The following is a 24191-nucleotide window of genomic DNA, read 5'->3' on the forward strand; positions in this document are numbered from 1 at the left end:
GCGGTAGTTTGAACATTCTTTGGCATTGCCTTTCTTCAGGATTGGAATGAAAACTGACCTTTTCCAGTCCTGTGGCCACTGCTGAGTTTTCCAAATTTGCTGGCATATTGAGTGCAGCACTTTCCCAGCATCATCTTTTAAGATTTGAAACAGCTCAACCGGAATTCCATCACCTCCACTAGCTTTGTTCATAGTGATGCTTCCTAAGGCCCACTTGACTTCAAATTCCAGGATGTCTGGCTCTAGGTGAGTGATCACACCATCGTGATTATCTGGCTTGTGAAGATCTTTTTTGTACAGTTCTGTGTATTCTTGCCACCTCTTCTTGATATCTTCTGCTTCTGTTAGGTCCATACCATTTCTGTCCTTTATCAAGCCCATCTTTCCATGAAATGTTCCCTTGGTATCTCTAATTTTCTTGAAGAGATCTCTAGTCTTTCCCATTCTGTTGTTTTCCTCTATTTCTTTGCATTGAATCACTGAAGAAGGCTTTCTTATGTCTTCTTGCTATTCTTTGGAACTCTGCATTCAGATGCTTATATCTTTCCTTTTCTCCTTTGCTTTTTGCTTCTCTCTTTTCACAGCTATTTGTAAGGCCTCCCCAGACAGCCATATTGCTTTTTTGCATTTCTTTTCCATGGGAATGGTCTTGATCCCTGTGTCCTGTACAATGTCACGAACCTCATTCCATAGTTCATCAGGCACTCTATCTATCAGATCTAGGCCTTTAAATCTATTTCTCACTTCCACTGTATAATCATAAGGGATTTGATATAGGTCATACCTTAATGGTCGGGTGGTTTTCCTTACTTTCTTCAATTTAAGTCTGAATCTGACAATAAGCAGTTCATGATCTGAGCCACAGTCAGCTCCTGGTCTTGTTTTTGCTGACTTTATAGAGCTTCTCCATCTTTGGCTGCAAAGAATATATGTCTTTATGATACCATATATTTTATTTTCTGCGTTTGATGCTTTGACATCTTAGGGCCTAACTGACTAGAGACATTGGTCTTCCCAGAGTTAATAAATCCTTAAGCATAGCTTAGTAAACAATTTGTCTCAAGCATGTTTTTCATATACAAACCAACCAGTTCAGAATTCATACCCCCTACCATTTCCTTTATGGAGCTCACACACTATTCCTTTGCCCTAATCATCTTAAGACCAAGTATCAAGCAACTGGAGACAGATCTTATAACTCAGAATCTGTGGAAATTGTTTAAACTAGCCTATCCTAAGCCTCCTTACCCCACCTTATCCATCTTTCCCTAATAAACTGCAATAAAGACTCATGCCCTCGCTTTCTCCTCACTCTCTCCCTTTGACTAACTCTGGTCTTTCCTGTTGGCCCCCTCCCCATGCTCCTCCTTTTAGAATCTGTGACTATACTGAGCTATTTTTTAAAAGGCAATCATCTCTTGATTTGTTAGTCCTGCCGTATATGATTGATAATAAAATTCTATATTTTAAAACAGGGCTTTCCTTGTGGCTCATATAGTAAAGAATCCACCTGCAATGAAGAGACACACTTCTATTTAATAATTGATTTTTTCTGACTGAATGTAGCATTATTTATTTAATCAACCCTTTATAAATGGACAATTATATTGATTCAATTCTTTTGTCATTTTTACAAGTACTTCAGTGACAGCTTTCAGTTTTCTTAATATCTGGGGCAAAAATACTTAAAGATTTATTCTTAGAATTGTTTTGCCCTTTGTGTTAGGTATTGTTTGAAGAATTAGCATAATTTCAAAATATCTGCTGAGATCTATTTAAGGGCATAGTGCTAGGATCTATATGGCACATGCCATGTTAGAGGTGTTTTCTAGATAAGTAAAAAGTGAAAGTATTAATAAATATATAAAAACTATTATAATAAAAACAGTAGTTGGTGTTTATCAAAAACATATGTCAGTGTCAGGCAATGAACTACTAAGAACAACAACAACAAGTAGATAATGTTGTCTATGTAGCAAACAGCATTCTAAGTGTTAGACTTCTTTTATTACCCTATTTAATACTTAACAAAAATCTATGAGGTAAACATTACTACTCACATTTTATATACATGGAAACTTAAGCAGGACTTTCTTAAAATTGCAGAGTTTGAAAGGGAAGGACTGGGGTTTAGTCTTCACAAGAATTCAGCAAAAAAGTATCATTATGTCCATTTTAAAATGAAAGTAAGAGAAATTCAATAAGTTTCTTAAGATCACATAATTGCTCAGTAAAAGATGGATTTCAGTAACTCACGTCTGTGGAAAACCAAAACTACTTTCTACCAATACTTATAGGTAGGTATCTTGGGCTCAGTGTTCAGAGTGTACACAATTTTAGAGCTGGAATGGTTTATCTGACTAGCTTGCTAATATCTCCAGCTTGAGTCTTAGAGCATGAAAATGATTTTGGTTACTTGACTATGTGGTTAGGCCTGACCTCTCAGGAGTATGTGGCAAGAGAACAAGAACAAAGCTAACATATGTATCACATCTGAACAGCAATGATGGGTCTGACTTGAAAAGGAGAAAAATGCAAAAGACTGGGAAGTTCATCGTTTATGACACTTCCTGTTGCAAGGAACAGAACATCCAACCACTCAGTTCAGTTCAATCACTCAGTTAAGCCCGCCGCTTTGTGACCCCATGGACTGCAGAATGCCAGGCTTCCCTGTCCATCATCAACTCCCAGAGCTTGCTCAAACTCATGTCCATCGAGTCGGTGATCCCATTCAACCATCTCATTCTCTGTCATCCCCTTCTCCTCCTGCTTTCAATCTTTCCCAACATCAGGGTCTTTTCCACTGAGTCAGTCCTTTGCACCAGGTGGCCAAAGTACTGGACCTTCGGGTCAGCATCAGTCCTTGCAGTGAATATTCAGGACTGATTTCCTTCAAGATTGACTGGGGTGATATCCTTGCTGTCCAAGGGAATATCAGGAATCTTCTCCAGCACCACAGTTCAAAAGCATCAATTCTTCTGCAGTCAGGTTTCTTTATAGTCCAACTCTAACATTCATACACGACTACTGGAAAAACCAGTAGCTTTGACTGGATGGACATTTGTCAGCAAAGTAATGCATCTGCTTTTTAATATGATGTCCAGGTTGGTTATAGCTTTTCTTCCAAGGAGCAAGCATCTTTTAATTTCATGGCTGCAGTCACCATCTGCAGTGATTTTGGAGCCCAAGAAAATACTCTCTCACTGTTTCCATTGTTTCTCTATTTGTCATGAAGTTATGGGGCCAAATGCCATGATCTTTGGTTTTTGAATGTTAAATTTTAAGCCAGATTTTTCACTCTCCTCTTTCACTTTCATCAAGAAGTCCTTTAGTTCCTCTTTGCTTTCTGCCATAAGGGTGGTGTTGTCTATATATCTGAGGTTATTGATATTTCTACCAACAATCTTGATTCCAGCTTGTGCTTCATGCAGCTGGGAATTTCTCATGATGTATTCTGCATATAAGTTAAATAAGCAGGGTGACAATATAAACTCTTGACATATTTTTTTTCCCAATGTGGAACCAGTCTGTTGTTTCAGTTCCAGCTGTTGCTTCTTGACCTGCAGCAGATTTCTCAGGAGGCAGGTAATATATTGTCATTGAGTCATGTCTGACATTTTTTGTGACCCCCTGGACTATAGCCTTCCAGGCTTCTCTGTCCATGGGGTTTCCCAGACAAGAGTACTGGAGTGGGTTGCCATTTCCTTCTCCAGGGGATCTCTGTGACCCAGGGATCAAAGGTGGATTCTTTACTACTGAGCTGCCTGGGAAACCCAAGGATAGCTAAAACTTCCAAGTTTGGTTCAGCCGTTCAACATTACCAAAGATGTAAGAGTTTTTCTTATTTTTTTCTGTCATCCTTGTTGTGGTAGCAGATTGTTCTTACAGTCAGCCTATTTAGCAGCCCCAGGTATTTCATGCAAACACAGTCAGTTACTGCCAATGGAGAAGAAAATTGTGCTTTGGTCTGTGTGCCTTTGTGTGTGTGTGTGTGTGTGTGTGTGTGTGTGTGTGTGTGTGTTTAAGGGAGGGAAATTTTCTAGGAATTCCTGCTTCTCTCCTCTCTTTCATTAAGAAGGATTGGGGTACAAATTCTGCTTTCTTTATAATTCTGAGCAAACATGTTTCTTGGATTTTAAGCTTATAAGATATGAAGACATGTTTGCTAGGGAGGAAAACATAGGAACAGGAAAGGCTATTGGACAGAAAATCAACAATGATTGTACAGATAAGTTGAGAAGAAGCTAAGAGGCAAGGAGCCAAGTAAAAACAGCTAAGTGTTTGGAATAAGGTGATAGGAGTAGGTTAAAGCATGATAATAAGGTTATAGGAGTGTATTGAGCAATATAACAAAAACTTTTCAGTTCACAGGAAATGATAATGATTTTCAGAAAAACAAAATGATCTAGGGCTCTAAGTTAGTTTCAAGAGTAAAACTGTGAGTAATCAAAATATGTCAGTGCCATTAACTAAAACATGGGAATCAACATCTGGGTCAGCCCTGTAGAGTTTCACCTCACAACCAGTCCAAATGTTTATCTGCAGTTCTAAAGCTGCTAAACTCCAGTGCAGGGGGCACATTCTAGCTCTGCTTTGAGTCTTTTGTTTTGTACCTGTTTTCTCTAGTCTGGTATCTCAGGCATGTGTGTTTGTCCTTTGATGGGACTGCATGTCAGAGGCATAATTCTTGTTTAATCCAGGAGGAAATTTTCTGTAAGTCTGGTGTGCTCATAGTATTATTCACTCTGTCCAGGCTCCCAAAACACATCTAGGATTCCTAGCTTGTGTGATTTAGGTCATTTCAAAAGAGATGTTCTTTGGGAAATGATTTTTTAAAAAACAGTGAATTTGGGTTGGAGACATAGTGACATAGAGATAATTAGGGAAATCAAAAACGGTGGTGAGGTAGTTTAAATGTGGTTATATAGCTCAAAAAACATATGAAGCTCATTTTGTAAATTGATAGTCTGTCAATATTAGGGTTGAAGACATAGACTTGGGTAAATTTAAAGTAGTATCATATAATACACAGAGCATTTATTTCTGAGTCAGATAGTTTTTACTCTACATATTTGGTGAATTTGGACAGTTTTTCTATATGGACTATTTTTCTTTTATACAAATAGATGAATTTCTATAATAGGACAATTCTGAAAACAAAAAGCTATAATGGATATAAAATAAAAATAGCACAAAATTGTAAATATAACAAGTTCTTTTGAGGATATGAAGTTAGAATACAGTTTATAAAAGGGATAAAAATGGAATTATATATTGGATAGTTATATGTTAGATATATAATTATTCCTTATATATTAGATAAGGGATTCCCAGGTGTCACTGGTGGTAAAGAACCTGCCTATCAATGCAGTAGACATAAGAGATGTTGATTCAATCCCTGGATCAGGAAGATCCCCTGGAGTAGGAAATGGTAACCCACTTAATGGTAACCCCAGTATTCTTGCCTGGAAAATCTCATGGACAAAGAAGCCTGGCGGGCTACAGTCCATGGGTTCATGAAGAGTCAGACACGACTAAAGCAACTTAGAACACATGCATATTAGATAAAGACAATTTATTGTTTCCCACAATGACTCCTCCTCGTTGTCATGCAGAAAGAGTATATTTTCAAGTGTCCCTTGGTTATGATTCACTTTTCATAAGTAGGAATGTGTATCTCACTTCCTGTTTGAGGTAGTTGAGGTTAATTGTAATTGAGCATTCCCAGAACTCCTATCTTTAAATATCTACAGGGGAAATGTGCTAATATTAAAAAAAAAAAAAAAAACTAAAGTATGTGCTTTTGCCTACATAGATTAATGGAGCATGTGGAGGAAACTGATATCAAAAGCCTGCTAGATGGACAACCATGGTATTCAGTTGTAATTTTTTCTAGGTTATGATCTAAGTCAACCAGAAAAGGAATCTATGTGCCTAAGAAGGCACATAGACTTGTATGTGCACTTGAAGGCACATAATTACACTTCTCGTAATTATGCAAGAAGAAGACATAAAATTAGATACTGATATTTTATGTTATATAATTTTAACTTCATTTTCAGTTCAGTTCAATCACTCAGTCATGTCCAATTCTTTGTGACCCCATGAACCACAGCACGCCAGGCCTCCCTGTCCATCACCAACTCCCTGAGTCTACCCAAACCCATGTCCATTGAGTCGGTGATGCCATCCAACCATTTGGCAAAGTGTTAATCAGGAAGATGTGAATTCAGACTTCATGATGCTTGTTTGCAAAAAGAAATGAAAGGGAACTGAGATAATTTGGGAATTAGGAGCTTTTCTGGGCTAGGAAAACCAACCAATTCCATTCTCCAAGCACTAAGAGCTGACTTTTCAAAAGGCTTTGAGAAACATACCCCTAAAATAAATCTCAGTTAATTAAAATGGCTTGCCTGAAATAGGTTATATTGTGAGCTTTTATCTATTTTAGATAGTATCAATAAATCGGGGGGGGGTGTTATACACAAAATTTTTAACAGTGTTTTATTATAAAGCAATAGTTAACTTTCATTGGAGGCAATGAAAGTAGAATACATATTTTATAAATTTGGTATAGACCCTAAGGATTCCTAATGTCCTCACTTCTGGAATGCATAATTAGAATAGACGTCCTAAGTAACTGGCAGATCCCCACACTAGCTCCCTGACTTGTGAAGTCTATTACATTGGAAAAGGTCAAACAAAAATCACTAGAACTACCTATACCTAAAAAAGGATAAGCCACAAGCATTACTGCAGTTCAAGAGGGACTGCAGAGCTTAGTTCTATCATTTAAAGATTGAAGGATGCAGGACTGGTGAATCCTAGTACATTCACATTCAACTTATCTATTTGGATCCTGTGGAAGGCATGGATCTTGGAGAATGACAATGGATTATAATAATTGCTTAACTAGATAGTTGTTCAAATGTAGCTCTATGGCAGAAATGATTTCATTACTGCAGCAAATTAAAACATGCCCTGGTACCTGGCATGTAGCTAAAAAATACTCCCCTCCCCATCCCCCCCCCCAATTTCTGTTAGTAAAGATGACCAGAATCAGTTTGCTGGTAAGGCCAGCAATCCAGCTTCACCATCCTACCCCAAGAATTCATCAATCTCCATCTCTATGACATAATTCAGTTCACAGGAATTTTGATTTCCTTACCCTTCCACAAGATATCACCTGGTCCATTACAAATATGACATTATGTTATTTGGGCCTATCAGTAAATAGTGGCCTGAGAAGCTGCTAGACCTTGAGAAAGATATAACAGATGTGAACAGAAAATATAAGAAAGCAGGATTGGGTAGAGAATGTCCCAGACTGGGTCACAGGAGACAAAGTCTTGGAAGTGAATTTACACTGTTAAAGGAGTTTCACTATGGGCAGAAATATCCAGGCACTAGTATGCTGACCATGACTGTCATCTGCTGAAAGATGCCTGGAAAAAGCATGGGCCCTAACTCAAAAGCTGAAGAGAGCAATGCTGGAATCTCTCAATTAAGTCTTACACAGATGGATGGGAAACTGTTACCTGTACAAGATTCAGGGGCACAGAGTTCAAGCCTCAGTCAGTCAGTTCAGTTGCATACTCTTTTCCAACTCTTTGCGACCCCATGAATAGCAGCACTCCAGGTCTCTCTGTCTATTACCAACTCCTAGAGTTCACTCAAACTCATGTCCATCGAGTCAGTGATGCCATCCAGCCATCTCATCCTCTGTCGTCCCCTTCTCCTCCTTCCCCTAATCCCTCACAGCATCAGGGTTTTTTCCAATGAAACAACTCTTCACATAAGGTGGCCAAAGTATTGGATTTTCAGCTTTAGCATCAATCCTTCCAAAGAACACCCAGGGCTGATCTCCCTTAATGGACTAGTTGGAACTCCATGCAGTCCAAAGGACTCTCAAGAGTCTTCTCCAACACCACAGTACAAAAGCATCAATTCTTCAGCACTTAGCTTTCTTCACAATCCAACTCCCATATTCATACATGACCACTGGAAAAACCATAGCCTTGACTAGATGGACCTTTGTTGGCAAAGTAATATCTCTGTTTTTAATATGCCATGTAGGTTGGTCATAACTTTCCTTCCAAGGAGTAAGTGTCTTTTAATTTCATGGCAGCAATCACAATCTGCATTGACTTTGGAGTCCTAAAACATAAAGTCTGACACTGTTCGAATGTTTCCCCAACTATTTCCCATGAAGTGATGGCACCGGATGCCATGATCTCAGTTTTCTGAATCTTGAGCTTTAAGCCAACTTTTTCACTGTCTTCTTTCACTTTCATCAAGAGGCTTTTGAGTTCCTCTTCACTTTCTGCCATAAGGGTGACATCATCTGCATATCTGAGGTTATTGGTATTTCTCCCGGCAATCTTCATTCCAGCTTGTGCTTCTTCCAACCCAGTGTTGCTCATAATGTACTCTGCATATAAGTTAAATAAGCAGGGTGACAATATACAGCCTTGACGTACTCTTTTTCCTATTTGTAATTGGTCTGTTTTTCCATGTCAAGTTCTAACTGTTGCTTCCTGACCTGCATATAGGTTCCTCAAGAGGCAGGTCAGGTGGTCTGGTATTCCCATCTCTTTCACAATCTTTCACAGTTTACTGTGATTCACACAGTCAAAGGCTTTGGCATAGTCAATAAAGCAGAAGTAGATGTTTTCCTGGAACTCTCTTGCTTCTTCAATGATCCAGCGGATGTTGGCAATTTGATCTCTGGTTCCTCTGTCTTTTCTAAAACCAGCTTGAACATCTCGAAGTTCATGGTTCACATATTGTGGAAGCCTGGCTTGGAGAATTTTGAGCATTACTTTACTAGTGTGTGAGATGAGTGCAATTGTGCAGTACTTTGAGCAATCTTTGGCATTGCCTTTCTTTGGGATTGGAATGAAAACTGACCTTTTCCAGTTCTGTGGCCACGGCTGAGTTTTCCAAATTTGCTGGCATATTGAGTTTAGCATTTTCACAGCATCATCTTTCAGGATTTGAAATAGCTCAACTAGAATTCCATCACCTCCACTAGCTTTGTTTGTAGTGATGCTTTCTAAGGCCCACTTGACTTCACATTCCAGAATGTCTGGCTCTATGTGAGTGATCACACCATCATGATTATCAGGTGGTGAAGATCTTATTTGTACAGTTCTTCTGTGTATTCTTGCCACCTCTTCTTAATATCTTCTGCTTCGGTTAGGTCTACACATGTATGTCCTTTATGGAGCCCATCTTTGCATGAAATGTTCCCTTGGTATCTCTAAGTTTCTTGACGAGACCTCTAGTCTTTCCCATTCTGTGGCTTTCCTCTATTTCTTTGCATTGATCGCTGAGGAAGGCTTTCTTATCTCTTCTTGCTATTCTTTGGAACTCTGCATTCAGATGCTTATATCTTTCCTTTTTTCCTTTGCTTTTTGCTTCTCTTCTTTTCACACCTATTTGTAAGCCTCCTTAGACAGCCATTTTGCTTTTTTGCATTTCTTTTCCATGGGGATGGTCTTGACCCTTATCTCCTGTACAATGTCAGGAACCTCCATCCATCAGGCATGTCCATCAGTTCATCAGGCACTCTGTCTATTATATCTAGTCCCTTAAATCTATTTCTCACTTCCACTGTATAATCATAAGGGATTTGATTTAGGTCATACATGAATGGTCTAGTGGTTTTCCCCACTTTCTTTATTTAAGTCTGAATTTTCAATAAGGAGTTCATGATCTGAGCCACAGTCAGCTCCTGGTCTTGTTTTTGCTGACTGCATAGAGCTTCTCCATCTTTGGCTGCAAAGAGTATAATTAATCTGATTTTGGTGTTGACCATCTGGTGATGTCCATGTGTAGAGTCTTCTCTTGTGTAGTGGAAGAGGATGTTTGCTATTACCAGTGAGTTCTCTTGGCAAAACTCTATTAGCCTTATGCCCTGCTTCATTCTGTACTCCAAGGCCAAATTTGCCTGTTACTCCAGGTGTTTCTTGACTTCCTACTTTTGCATTTCAGTCCCCTATTATGAAAAGGACATCTTTTGGGGGTGTTAGTTCTAAAAGGTCTTGTAAATCTTCATAGAACCATTCAACTTCAGCTTCTTCAGTGTTACTGGTTGGGGCATAGACTTGGATTACTGTGATATTGAATGGTTTGCCTTGGAAACGAACAGAGATCATTCTGTCTTTTTTGAGTTTGCATCCAAATACTGCATTTTGGACTCTCTTGTTGACCATGATGGCTACTCCATTTCTTCTAAGGGATTCCTGCCCACAGTAGTAGATATAATGGTCATCTGAATTAAATTCACCCATTCCAGTCCATTTTTGTTCACTGATTCCTCGAATGTCCACGTTCACTCTTGCCATCTCTTGTTTGACCACTTCCAATTTGCTATGATTCATGGAACTAACATTCCCGGTTCCTATGCAATATTGCTCTTTATAGCATCAGAACTTGCTTCTATCACCAGTCAGATCCACAACTGGGTGTTGTTTTTTCTTTGGCTCCTTCCCTTCATTCTTCCTGGAGTTATTTCTCCACTGATCTCCAGTAGCATATTGGGCACCTACCAGCCTGGGGAGTTCCCCTTTCAGTATCCTTTCATTTTGCCTTTTCATACTGTTCATGGGGTTCTCAAGGCAAGAATACTGAAGTGGTTTGCCATTCCCTACTCCAGTGGACCACATTCTGTCAGACCTCTCCACCATGACCCATCCATCTTGGGTGGCCCCACATGGCATGGCTTAGTTTCATTGAGTTAGACAAGGCTGTGTTCCATGTGACCAGATTGGCTAGTTTTCTGTGATTATGGTTTCAGTGTGTCTGCCCTCTGATGCCGTCTCGGAGCACCTACCATCTTACTTGGGTTTCTCTTAACTTGGACGTGGAGTATCTCTTCACTGCTGCTCCAGCAAAGTGCAGCCGCTGCTCCTTACCTTGGACGAGGGTTGTCTCCTCACAGCCACCCCTCCTGACCTTGGACATGGGGTAACTCCTCTCAGCCCTCTTGCACCCGCATAGCCGCTGCTCCTTGGACCTGGGGTAGCTCCTCTTGGCTGTCACCCCAACACAGGCCTAAGAAGGCCAGGCAACATCAAAAAATGGTATCTTTTGAGATTTTATGTGCTTTATTGGGAAGAACTTTTGCTCCTAGTATTTCTATTGCTAGTTTATTGGATCATTTACCTTTTCCTAATAGACTGACACAATGACAGTGGTATATGAACTTAGTGTTTTTGTTTCCGATGTCAAAGGAAAATTTAATTGGCTTGTTGTTTAATTGTGAAGTTATGTCCAACTCTTTTGTGACCCCATGGAGTATAATCCATCAGGCTTCCCTGTCCATGGGATTTCCCAGTCAAGGATACAGGAATGGGTTGTCATTTCCTTTTCCAGGGACTATTCCACACCCAAGTATCAAACCCATGTCTCCCGCCTTGGCAGGTTGATTCTTTACCACTGAGTAACTAGGGAAGCCCCAATTGGCTTATAAAGAAAGAAAAAAAAAAGTTTCCTCCCCTCACTTAACAATAATAGAGATAGGAAGAAAGAATTATGTCTTGTTTATGACATTTGAAAGAAAGAATCATTGAGCAGTAAGAGCTACCAGGTAGAAATAAACCTCCATTCCAGGAGACCAGAGCAGACAGATTGTAATTTGCAGAATGATTCTGTATTCTCAAAAATCATAAGCAGAGATGGCAAAGATGCTTATCATTACAAAATCTCAGTTGTCAGATCTCCTCACAGATTAAAGATAAACTACTGCATTAACATTTATTATAAATCTAGAAGTATTGACAGGACAGAAAGATCTAGCAAATCAAAGACAGAAATAATAAGTATTATCCCTCTCAGGGCTTTATGTAATTCAATGATAGAGAAATTGATTTTCAGTTAAAGCAATAACAATGCAGTCTGTGCTCTAATTAGACAGCAATAATCTTAGAGAAGATAACAGAGGTGTTTTGAGATTAACTCTCATTATACAACTGTAAATTGTACACTATATGTACTACTAAAAAGATTATTGTGTTAGAAGAATAGGTCTCTAAATTTTGAGTTAATCTGACCAATACATATCATTATAGGTATTAAAACCTTTGCAAAAGGAGTTAGTGATATACATCGGCTTTTTTACTAATAAAAATATGCCAAGGATAATTGGAAAGTTTTATGATAGATAGATAGATATTCATTTTTGCCAATTTTATTTTGTCTCTATTTGCCAGATTTAAAAGAATAAAAACCAATGCTATGCTTGAAAACATGAGGCTCAAAACCATCTATATCTTGCTCTAGAGAGAATATTCTTAGGAGGCATAGAGACATTTAATCTTGATCTAACCTGGGACTGAGGTAATAAATGGCTTGAATTTAAAACCTTTTGTCAGATTATTTATTTCCATTGCACCTTCTCTTCTAAGGAGTAACCAGCCCTGCATATTTCCCAACAGAAAAGCACATGCTCACCAAGGCTCATCTTCCTCAGTGGACTCTGAACTCCAACTGTGGTCTCTCAACTTAGTGAAACTGCTTAAAGCTCCCTCATCTTTTCAACATCTAGTCTGCCACTTAATAAATGGAAAATGTCTCAGGGGGAGAATAGAGTTAATTTTAAGAGTTTCTTTCTTAGCATTTTTCTCCAGTCTAAAATCTTATGTTCTCCAGTTTTCATTGTTTTATCAGTACTCAAGTGCTTTCAAACTGGTGTACACTATATTTCCTGTTGTTTTTCATGGGAGATTTGCCCTCAAATAATCCTTTCTGTCATAGCTAGAAACAGAAGTCAAGTGTTCAGTATTTAATTTGCAAATTACTGTCTGTAATTGATAAAACACTTTCCAGGTTTTGTTAGCTGTGAGTTATATGAGAGGCCAGATTCCAGAAACAACAGGTCAGCAGTTTTTCCATCTTTAATTCTAACTAATGATGGCTTATAGATAAAGGTTAGAGGTTTCATTTTTCTTGAGTTAATTTTGAAGGATTATCACTTTAAAATTTGTCACTTTTTAATTAAATTATGATTAGAATTACTATTGTTATTTTTAATTGTGAAAGTGTTTAAGCTCCCTGGATTTTCTATGATATTGTAAATATACAATACAAGTTGGATAAACAGTATATACACCATCTATCAAGAACTTTATTCATCAATCTTTAGAATGATCCTTGACACTTAATTAGATTATAGTCTTATACTGTGAGCGATTTGGAGAATTCTGTGTTCTTCTACAATTTATCTTATTGCCTTAAGGGAACATTTCTCTAAAGGTATGGACAAAGATCCTAAAAGGGCACAGGTGAGAATGTATTTTGCAAGCTTCGTGGTCATTGCTTTTCTACACAGAAGTGAAGCTGTGATTGTGGAGACAGATTTCACCTACACCTAATTTTTGTGCTGATTTCAAATGTTCACACAAATAAGATTTACAAATAAAATTTTGTAAATTGAATTCATTTAGGTTAGCTTTCAACATACCAAATAATATAATTTTCTAAATAGAAATACAGTTTAAGGCTTAAAGATAGGGTTGAAAACTGGCAGAAATTTGGCTACATACATGTGTGTATGTATGTGTTTATGCATGTATGTGCATATGTGTACATGCATACAGCTGTTCATCTAGTTTACTCAGATTACTGATACTGCTGTATACAGTGCTACATGCTGAATAGCTTCAAACAACAGACATTTATTGTTAGTTCTGGAAGCTAGAAGTCTGAAATCAGGTGTCAGCAGAGCTGCTTCTGTCTGAGCACTCTGAGCAATACACTTTTCCATGCCTCTTTCCCAGCTTCTGGTGACATACAACATTCTTTGCCATTCCTTGACTAGCAGATGCATTACTCTGATCTCTGCCTCCATCTTTACCTGTTGCTTTCCCAGTGTCTCTATACCTTCACATGTTAAATCAATAAGGGAACCAATCATATTGAATTAGAGTCTCACTCTACTCCAGTATAACCTCACCTTACCTGATTACATATACAATGGCTTCATTTGCAGCTAAGGGTGTGTGGAGTTAGAGCTTCAACTATCTTTTGGGAGGTGGGACACAATACAAACTATAATAGGCAGTATGCATGCAAACTAAGTTAAATAAGCAGGATGACAATGCACAGCGTTGTCATACTGTGCGACTGAGCAACTGAAATGAGAAGTGCCACATTCCCCCAAAAAAGAAACACACATAGTTCCCAGATACTGCATCTAATCAGTTCAGTTCGGTCACTCAGTCATGTCCGACTCTTAATGACCCCATGGACTGCAGTGCACAAGGCTTCCCAGTCCATCACCAACTCCTGGGGCTTACTCAAATTCATGTCCATTGAGTCGCTGATGACATTCCAACAATTTCATCCTCAGTCTATCCCCTTCTCCAGCCTTCAGTCTTTCCCAGCATCACAGTCTTTTCCAATAAGTCAGTTCTTTGCATCAGGTGGCCAAAGTATCTGAGCTTCAGCTTTGACATCAGTCCTTCCAATGAATATTCAGAACTGATTTCCTTTAGAGTTAACTGATTGAAACTCCTTCCAGTCCAAGGGACTCTGAAGAGTCTTCTCCAACAGCACAGATCAAAAGCATCAATTCTTCGGAGCTCAGCTTTCTTTAAGTCCAAATCTCACATCCATACATGGCTACTAGAAAAACCATAGCTTTGACTAGATGGACCTTTGTTGGCAAAGTAATGTCTCTGCTTTTTAATAAGCTATAGGTTGGTCATAACTTTTCTTCCAAGGAGGAAGCATCTCTTAATATCATGGCTGCAGTCACAATCTGCAGTGATTTTATAGGCCCCAAAAATAAAGTCTCCAGCTGTTTCCATTGTTTCCCAATCTATTTGCCATGAAATGATGGGACTGGATTCTATGATCTTAGTTTTCTAAATGTTGAGTTTTAAGCCAACTTTTTCACTCTCCCCTTTTACTTTCATCAAGAGGCTCTTCTTTGCTTTCTGACATTAAGATGGTGTCATCTGCATATCTGAGGTTATTGATATATCTCCTGGCAATCTTGATTCCAGCTTCTGTTTCATCCAGTCCAGCATTTCACATGATGTACACTGCATATAAGTTAAATAAGCAGGGTGACAATATACAGCCTTGACATACTCCTTTCCTGATTTGGAACCAGTCTGTTGTTCCATGTCCAGTTCTAACTGTTGCTTCTTTACTTGCATACAGATTTCTCAGGAGGCAGGTCAGATGATCTGGTATTCCCAACTCTTGAATAATTTTCCAGTTTGTTGTGATCCACACAGTTAAAGGCTTTGGGTTAGTCAATAAAACAGAAGTTTATGGTTTTTTCAGGAACTCTTGCTTTTTCTATGATCCAATTGATGTTGGCAATTTGATCTCTAGTTCCTCTGCTTTTTCTAAATCCAGCTTGAACATCTAGAAGTTCATGGTTCATGTATTGTTGAAGCCTGGATTGGAGGATTTTGAGCATTATTTTGCTAGCTTGTAAGATCAGTGCACCTGTGCAATAGTTTGAACATTCCATTCTTTGGCATTGTCTTTCTCTGGGAATGGAAAGAAAACTGATCTATTCCCGTCCTGTGGCCACTGCTGAGTTTTCCACATTTGTTGGTATACTGAATGCGGCACTTTCATAGCATCATCTTTTAGGATTTGGAATAGCTCAACTGGAATTCCATCACCCACACTAGCATTGTTCATAGTGATTCTTCCTAAGGCTCACTTGACTGTGTAAGTCTGGCTCTAAGTGAATGATCACACCATCGTGGTTATATGGCTCATAAAGATCTTTTTTGTATAGTACTTATGCGTATTCTTGCCACCTCTTCTTAAAACCTTTCTGCTTCCTCTAGGCCTATGCCATTTCTGTCCTTTATTTTGCCATCTTTGCATGAAATGCTCCTTTGGTATCTCTAATTTTCTTGAAGATAGCTCTAGTCTTTCACGTTACATTGTTTTCCTCTATTACTTTGCATTGACCACTGAGAAAGGCTTTCTTATTTTTACTTGCTGTTCTTTGGAACTTGCATTCAGATGGGTATATCTTTCTTTTTCTTCTTTGCTTTATTGTCTCTTCTTTTCTCAGCTATTTTTAAGGTATTCTCGACAACCATTTTGCCTTTTTGCATTTCTTTTTCTTGGTGATGGTCTTGATCTATAGTTCTTCGGGTACTCTGTCCATCAGATCAAACCCGTTGAATCTGTTTGTCACTTCCACTGTATAGTCGTAAGGGATTTGATTTAGGTCATACCTGAAAGATTTAGTGGTTTCCCTTGCTTTCTTTAATTTCAGTCTGAATATGGCAATAAGGAGTTCATGATCTGAGCCATAGTCAGCTCCAGGTCTATTTTTTAATGAGTGTGTATAGCTTCTCCATCTTTGGCTGCCAAGAATATAATAAATCTGTTTTAAGTATTGACCATCTGGTAATGTCCATTTGTAGAGACTTCTCTTGTGTTGTTGGAAAAGGGTGCTGGGTGTTTGCTATGATCAGTGCTTTTTTGGGGCAGAACTGCTAGCTTTTGTCCTGCTTCATTGTGTACTTCAAGGCAAAATTTGCCTGTTACTCCAGGTATCTCTTTAATTCCTACTTTTACATTCCAGTTCCATATGATGAAAAGGACATTTCTTTGGGTGATAGTTCTAGAAGATCTTGTACGTCTTCATAGAAGCATTCAACTTCAGTTTCTTCAGCAATACTGGTTGGGGCATAGACTTGGATTACTGGATATTGAATGGTTTGCCTTGGGCAGGAACAGAGATCATTCTCTTGAGTAGTTTTTGAGATTGTACCCAAGAACTGTGTTTTGAACACTTTTGTTGACTATGATGGCTAGCTACTCCATTTCTTCTAAGGGATTCTTGCCCACAGTAGTAGATCTAATGGTCATCTGAGATAAATTTGTCCATTCCAGTCCGTTTTCATTCACTGATGCCTCAAATGTTTATATTCACTCTTGCCATCACAAGTTTGACTATTTCCAATTTGCCTTGATTCATGGACCTAACATTTCAGGTTCCTATGCAATATTGTTATTTACAGCATTGGACTTTATTTCCATCACCAGTCACACCCACAACTGGGTATTGTTTTTTCTTTGGCTCCATCTCCTCATTCTATTTGGAGTTATTTCTCCACTCTTCTCCAGTAGCATATTGGGCATCTATCTACCTGGGGAGTTCATCTTTCAGTTTCCTATCTTTTTGCCTTTTCATACTGTTCATGGAGCTCTCAAGGCAAGAAAACTGAAGTGATTTGCCATCCCCTTCTCCAGTGGACTACATTTTGTCAGAACTCTCCACCATGAATGTCTTCATTCCTACATGAAGGAATGAATTCCTAAATGTGGCGTTACATGGCATGGCTCATAGTTTCCTTGAGTTAGACAAGGTTGTGGCCCATGAGATCAGTTTGATTAGTTTTATGTGATTGTGGTTTCATTCTGTCTGCCTTCTGAGGGATAAGGACTTCCCTGATAGCTCAGTTGGTATAGAATCCACCTGCAATGCAGGAGACCCCAGTTGGATTCCTGGGCCAGAAAGATCCCCTGGAGAAGGGATAGGCTACCAACTACATTATTCTTGGGCTTCGCTTGTGGCTCAGCTGGTAAAGAATACACCTACAATGCAAGAAACCTGGGTTCGATCCCTGGATTGGGAAGATCTGGAGAAGGGAAAGGCTACCCACTCCATTATTCTGGCCTAGAGAATTCCATGCACAGTCCATGGGGTTGCAAAAAGTGGGACAAGACTGAGCAACTTTCACTTTCAAAGGGATAAGGATAAGAGGCTTATGGAAGCTTCCTGATGGGAGAGACTTACTATAAGGGAAACAGGGTCTTGTTTTGATGAGTGGAGCCATGGTCAATATATCTCTAATCCAATTTTCTGTTGATGGGCAGGGCTGTGTTCCCTCCCTGTTGTTTGACCTGAGACCAAACTATGGTGGAGATAATGAAGATAATGGTGCCCTCCTTCAAAACTTATATAGGACTGGAAAACAGACTCTTGGAGGGCAACAACAAAACCTTGTGCACACCAGGACCCAGGAGAAAGGAGCAGTGATGCCACAGGAGGCTGACCCAGTCTTGCCTGTGAGAATCCAGTAGTCTCTGGCAGAGGCAGGGGTTGGCAGTGGCCTGCTGCAGGGTCGGGGACATTGCAGCAGTACATGCATGGGACCTTTTGAAGGAGGTCTCCATTATCTTCATCATAATCAGTAAAACTTAAAATTATTTTATTGTGACCATTCTCATTGGTTCATATAACAGGAAAAAAGAAAAATGATCAATTTTAGTACAGCCTGATTCATAAATAGGCAATAATCTATCACCAGATCAAAACTGATATATCTTTAAAATATGCCAATTATGATCATTAATTTTACATGTCAACTTGGCTGGCCGTAAAGTACCCAGATTACTTTATTTCTGGGTGTGCTGTGAGAGTGTTTTGGGATCATATTAGCATTTGAATCAGTGGACTCAATAGATTTCCCGCCCCAGTTTTGTTCAGTCATGTCCAACTCTGTGTGACCCCAGAGAGGACAGCCCACCAGGCTCCCCAGTCCCTGGGATTCTCCAGGCAAGAACACTGGAGTGGGTTGCCATTTCCTTCTCCAATCATGCAATTAGAGAAAGTGACAAAAATAAAGGCTAAGTGAACTGGAACATTTCATCTTCTTCTCCCCTTAGATTGTGATTTATTGTATTGACTCCCTTGGTTCTCAGACTCCAAATGAATCATACCACAATTTTTCCTGGGTCTCCAGCTTACAGATAGCAGATGATAGTCGTGTCTTTCTCTTTCTCTCTCTCTCTCGTGGGTCTCCAGCTTAAAGATAGCAGACGATAGCCATGTCTCTCTCTCTCTCTCCCTCTCTCTCTCTCTCCCTCTCTCTCTCTCTCCCTCTCTCTCTCTGCGCGGGTGTAGGTATGTGTGCGTGCGTGCATGCACCTTGGTGGCTCGGTCGATAAAGAGTCTGCCAGCAATGCAGCAGTGCCAGGCTCAATCTCTGGATTGGAAGATTTCCTGGAGGAGAAAATAGTAACCCACTCCAGTATTCTTGCCTGGGAAATCCCATGGACAGAGGAACCTGACAGGCTCTATAGTCCATGGAGTCACACAGAGTCAGATATGACTGAGCAAGTAATACTTACTTTCACTTTCACATGTGTATATACATACATATATATCCTAGGGGGTGTGTTGCTCTGGAATACTATGACTAATATACTATGAAATCATTTTATTGAATAATTTTACAAGTATGATAAAAGTAAGAAAATAGTCTCTTTCTGGCTTGATGGTTGATAACATTCACCAAGTAAGGAAAAGCTGGAAGACCAGGTTTAGAGTGAAACTGTTAATCTGGTTCTGGATATATTTAACTTCTGTTCTGTTCTTAGTACAGTGCCACTAAATGTGTAATATTTAAATCATTATTGTAATAATTCATTAATTCAACAAATATGTATTAAATATATGCATATTATAAGTAAGAAAAGTAAAGTTAACAGTAATAACTGTAGCTTTCATATTCAAAGGTCTAATGGCAGGGAAGTAAATTGAAAGATGAATCACATAATTATGTATGAAGTTAGGCCAGTGATAAGGGCAATGAAGGAAAACAACATGGATTATAATAACATTAATAAGAGTTTTGACATCAACAGGAAGGTTTTGGAAAAGCTTTTATTAATAGATAATACACACACGTGCAAATATAGAAGGTTCAATAATTAATAAGGTCATATTTTAAGAGAAAGAAGAGTGCCTATGATAGAACATTTTGAAACTCAAATATTTAATCATCCGATTAAGACTGATGAACCAGAAAATGGGATAGAAAAAGAAGAATGGAAGGTAGTTAAACCATGTAATCTGAGAAAGGAAAGTATTTCTAAAGGAGAGGGCATTAAAGAAGAGAGTTACTGAATCTCTTATAAGGACAAGTAAGATAAGAAATGTCATTTCCATTTATTTAGAAGCATGGTAGTAATAGAGAATGGCTTTCTTAAAATCAGGCAAATAAAAGCCAAAATAGAATTGATTTAAAGAATTAGTTATGTAGAGGATCATGTCATCTGCAAATAGTGAGAGTTTCACTTCTTCTTTTCCAATTTGGATTCCTTTTATTTCTTTTTCTGCTCTGATTGCTGTGGCCAAAACTTCCAAAACTATGTTGAATAGTAATGGTGAAAGTGGGCACCCTTGTCTTGTTCCTGACTTTAGAGGAAATGCTTTCAATTTTTCACCATTGAGGATAATGTTTGCTGTGGGTTTGTCATATATAGCTTTTATTATGTTGAGGTATGTTCCTTCTATTCCTGCTTTCTGGAGAGTTTTTTATCATAAATGGGTGTTGAATTTTGTCAAAGGCTTTCTCTGCATCTATTGAGATAATCATATGGTTTTTGTTTTTCAATTTGTTAATGTGGTGTATTACATTGATTGATTTGCGGATATTGAAGAATCCTTGCATCCCTGGGATAAAGCCCACTTGGTCATGGTGTATGATCTTTTTAATGTGTTGTTGGATTCTGATTGCTAGAATTTTGTTAAGGATTTTTGCATCTATGTTCATCAGTGATATTGGCCTGTAGTTTTCTTTTTTTGTGGGATCTTTGTCAGGTTTTGGTATTAGGGTGATGGTGGCCTCATAGAATGAGTTTGGAAGTTTACCTTCCTCTGCAATTTTCTGGAAGAGTTTGAGCAGGATAGGTGTTAGCTCTTCTCTAAATTTTTGGTAGAATTCAGCTGTGAAGCCGTCTGGACCTGGGCTTTTGTTTGCTGGAAGGTTTTTGATTACAGTTTCAATTTCCGTGCTTGTGATGGGTCTGTTAAGGTTTTCTATTTCTTCCTGGTCGAGTTTTGGAAAGTTGTACTTTTCTAAGAATTTGTCCATTTCTAAACTAAAGACATATATATAGAAAACTATAAAACACTGGTGAAAGAAATCAAAGAGGACACTAATAGATGGAGAAATATACCGTGTTCATGGATTGGAAGAATCAATATAGTGAAAATGAGTATACTACCCAAAGCAATTTATAGATTCAATGCAATCCCTATCAAGCTACGAACAGTATTCTTCACAGAGCTAGAACAAATAATTTCACAATTTGTATGGAAATACAAAAAACCTCGAATAGCCAAAGCGATCTTGAGAAAGAAAAATGGAACTGGAGGAATCAACCTACCTGACTTCAGGCTCTACTACAAAGCCACAGTTATCAAGACAGTATGGTGCTGGCACAAAGACAGAAATATAGATCAATGGAACAAAATAGAAAGCCCAGAGATAAATCCACGCACATATGGACAGCTTATCTTTGACAAAGGAGGCAAGAATATACAGTGGATTAAAGACAATCTCTTTAACAAGTGGTGCTGGGAAATCTGGTCAACCACTTGTAAAAGAATGAAACTAGAACACTTTCTAACACCATATACAAAAATAAACTCAAAATGGATTAAAGATCTCAACGTAAGACCAGAAACTATAAAACTCCTAGAGGAGAACATAGGCAAAACACTCTCTGACATACATCACAGCAGGATCCTCTATGACCCACCTCCCAGAATATTGGAAATAAAAGCAAAAATAAACAAATGGGACCTAATAAAATTAAAAGCTTCTGCACATCAAAGGAAACTATTAGCAAGGTGAAAAGACAGCCTTCAGAATGGGAGAAAATAATAGCAAATGAAGCAACCGACAAACAACTAATCTCAAAAATATACAAGCAACTCCTACAGCTCAACTCCAGAAAAATAAATGACCCAATCAAAAAATGGGCCAAAGATCTAAATAGACATTTCTCCAAAGAAGACATACAGATGGCTAACAAACACATGAAAAGATGCTCAACATCACTCCTTATCAGAGAAATGCAAATCAAAACCACTATGAGGTACCATTTCACGCCAGTCAGAATGGCTGCGATCCAAAAGTCTACAAATAATAAATGCTGGAGAGGGTGTGGAGAAAAGGGAACCCTCTTACACTGTTGGTGGGAATGCAACCTAGTACAGCCACTATGGAGAACAGTGTGGAGATTCCTTAAAAAACTGGAAATAGAACTGCCTTATGATCCAGCAATCCCACTGCTTGGCATACACACTGAGGAAACCAGAAGGGAAAGAGACACGTGTACCCCAATGTTCATCGCAGCACTGTTTATAATAGCCAGGACATGGAAGCAACCTAGATGTCCATCAGCAGATGAATGTATAAGAAAGCAGTGGTACATATACACAATGGAGTATTACTCAGCCATTAAAAAGAATACATTTGAATCAGTTCTAATGAGGTGGGTGAAACTGGAGCCTATTATACAGAGTGAAGTAAGCCAGAAGGAAAAACATAAATACAGTATACTAACGCATATATATGGAATTTAGAAAGATGGTAACGATAACCCTGTATACGAGACAGCAAAAGAGACACTGATGTATAGAACAGTCTTATGGACTCTGTGGGAGAGGGAGAGGGTGGGAAGATTTGGGAGAATGGCATTGAAACATGTGAAATGTCATGTATGAAACGAGATGCCAGTCCAGGTTCAGTGCACGATGCTGGATGCTTGGGGCTGGTGCGCTGGGACGGCCCAGGGGGATGGTATGGGGAGGGGGGAGGGAGGAGGGTTCAGGATGGGGAGCACGTGTGTACCTGAAATTTTTTTAATTTTAAAAATTAAAAAAAAAAAGCTAAAAAAAAAATAAATAAATGACACCTTTGGCAAAAAAAAAAAAAAAAAAGAATTAGTTAAAGTAGAAGGATGGTTATAGAACAGAAGATGATGACTTTAAATGGTATACGATTAACTTTCTTTGGTGGAGGAGTAAAAATAAAAGACTATTGTTATGGATGACTTCTAGGTTTTTAGTTTGTTGGGATTAATACTTTCTGAGAGAAGACCAGGTTTTGGGGGGGGGGGGAATTATGAACTTAATTTTTGACATGTTTGAGTCAACCAACTGTTGATTTCTTTAATAAGCCATTGGATAAGTAGTATGCTGATCAGAAAAGAAGCCCATCTAAGGGTATTTTCAGAAATACTTATTACACAGGTGCTAACTGAAAGCAAATAAAAGAAGGGCAAGAATAGCCTGGATCATAACTGTGTGGTGTGGAAAGACACATTTTATTTAAGCTGAGGAGGGGTATTTAAATGTGAAAAGTATGAATATTAAAGAAGAAATGTTTCACTCATAGCTGAGGAGATGAATGGATGATAATCATAGTATCTGTGGATGAGAACAACTGCATAAGTTATTGGCCTTAAATAAGAGTCAGCTGTTTTATAGTAAACTTTTGTATTTTTTAGCAGATGGATGAGAGAAATGTCTTCTTGTGTCTTTCACTTTCCTAAGTTAAGATCTAAATTTATGTTTTGAGACTGAGTGGAACATTGAGCAAATAGGAGACTGGGAGAGGATACACTTTTTTCTATAAACTAAGAACCACAGTAGTCACTACCATGGAGGACTGAGAAGGAGTAAAACATGCGGCCCATTATTTTTAAGGAATTTAAGAAATACAAACTTAAAAAAAAATAAAACTTCTAAAGATAAATGTATGCTGATGAAGCAAAGAAGTAGATCTGTTTGCTTTGAGTTGAGAGAACACTACAAAATGTGGGACATGAACGCAGATATAATTTAATAGGAGATGAATAATAAGGGGATTCTTTGATAGAAAAAGTTATAACCAAGTGGATATAGTAGATAAGCATATGGTATTATTTCTTATTGAAGGATACTATAACAATTTACCATACTGGATGGCTTAAAAAGTAGGAATTATATTTGTTACACTTCTGAAGACTTAGAAGTCCAATATCAAGGCACTTGGAAATCTAGAATATGGTGAAACACCAATTCTTGATTGGCAGATGGTAGCCTTCTCATTGGATCCTCATATGGCAAGACATTAGAGAGCAAAATCATGTTCTCTAAGCTCTTCTTTGTTGTTGTTCAGTCACTAAGTCATGTCCAAGTCTTTGAAATTCCATGAACTGCAGCATGCCAGACTTCCCTGTCCTTCACCATCTCCCAGAATTTGATCAAACTCCTGTCCATTGAGTCAGTGATGCCATCCAACTATCTCATCCTCTGTCATCCTCTTCTCCTCTTGCCTTCAACCTTTCACAGAATCAGGGCCTTTTCTCTTCTTATAAGGGCACTAACCCTGTTCAGGAGGGTTTTACTGCCTGAGTAA

Source organism: Bos indicus x Bos taurus, chromosome 1, assembly GCF_003369695.1.
Source record: "Bos indicus x Bos taurus breed Angus x Brahman F1 hybrid chromosome 1, Bos_hybrid_MaternalHap_v2.0, whole genome shotgun sequence".
In the NCBI taxonomy this organism is placed as follows: domain Eukaryota; kingdom Metazoa; phylum Chordata; class Mammalia; order Artiodactyla; family Bovidae; genus Bos; species Bos indicus x Bos taurus.